The sequence below is a fragment of the Oratosquilla oratoria genome, chromosome 34, assembly GCF_046742065.1.
Source record: "Oratosquilla oratoria isolate Oo_2021 chromosome 34, ASM4674206v1, whole genome shotgun sequence".
Classification (NCBI taxonomy): Eukaryota; Metazoa; Arthropoda; class Malacostraca; order Stomatopoda; family Squillidae; genus Oratosquilla; species Oratosquilla oratoria.
The window spans coordinates 28,479,873-28,481,374 of record NC_134810.1 but is presented as its reverse complement, the minus strand read 5'-3'; positions in this window follow the sequence as shown (position 1 = coordinate 28,481,374).

The following is a 1,502-nucleotide window of genomic DNA, read 5'->3' as shown; positions in this document are numbered from 1 at the left end:
TAGTTCAGTAGTTCAGTAGTTCTGCTCCCAGGTAGGCTGTCAGCCTGTCAGGCGGGCCAGCACACTTCTCCAGTTAGTCCTCTCAATTGACACAATATAATATAATTAAAACAGTTTTCCAAATATATATATATGTATATATAAATATATATATATATATGTATATATATATATATATATATATATATATATATATATATATATATATATACATATATATATACATACATATATATATATATATATATGTGTGTGTGTGTGTGTGTGTGTGTGTGTGTGTGTGTGTGTGTGTGTGTGTGTGTGTGTGTGTGTATAGTATGTACACTTTTTCAGTATCATATTTTTACGCAAAGGAGCTGCAAGTACATCGGGTACTTGCATGTTAGGATCAGTTCAAATCCGGTCAAGCTGCATATGCATAAAAAGTCAGAGAAGTTGTTTCAAAATAAATCGTTATCATATCTACAAGAATAATGTAAACGGCACCTTATGAAAGTGATGACAGATGTTATGTCCACTTGAGCAACGGATGAAAGGACCCGAAGGTTCCGTTGAATTCACGCGGAACTCCAATCGTGAATGTATGTATATATGTATGTATGTATGCATGTATGTATGTATGTATGTATGTATATATGTATATCTGTATGTATGTTGTTTTTTCAGTGAGTTATCAAGATTGTCTCCAAATTGCCATACATTTAGATTCATACATTGTAATGATATATGATTTAGGTAGGGGGCGTCGGTAAACACGTAAGGGGGGAGGGGAGAAGGGGGGCAGTTTAACTCCCTCCCCCACCCACCCCATGACGACAGGCCTGAGGCACAGGAATCAGTACAGCGTCACGGGAGACCCGTGTTTACTCTCAAGAAAAAAAAAAGTATATAAGGCTTGGTCATCACTGCAGCTGGGCCAGCACGCTTTCTATTTGATTACCCTCTTATTTCTCTCTCTCTCTCTCTCTCTCTCTCTCTCTCTCTCTCTCTCTCTCTCTCTCTCTCTCTCTCTCTCTCTCTCTCTCTCTCTCTCTCTCTCTCTCTCTCTCTCTCTCTCTCTCTCTCTCTCTCTCTCTCTCTCTCTCTCTCTCTCTCTCTCTCTCTCTCTCTCTCTCTCTCTCTCTCTCTCTCTCTCTCTCTCTCTCTCTCTCTCTCTCTCTATCTATTTATCTATCTATCTATCTATCTATCCATCTCTCTCTCTCTCTCTCTCTTTCTCTATCTCTCTCTCTTTCTCTCTCTCTCTCTTTCTCTCTCTCTCTCTCTCTATCTATCTATCTATCTATCTATCTATCTATCTATCTCTCTCCTTTTATCATCGTCTTCTTGTTGTATACACATACATAAAATATATGTGTACATAAGGATTTTTATTCGAGCATTTGTGAAGAAGTACATGAATGTATAATTATGTCTGCACATGCATGTGCACAAATTAGCTGTGCACATGCATGTTTGTGTGTGATCATGGGAATACGTGCATTTACCAAAGTGTATTTGCC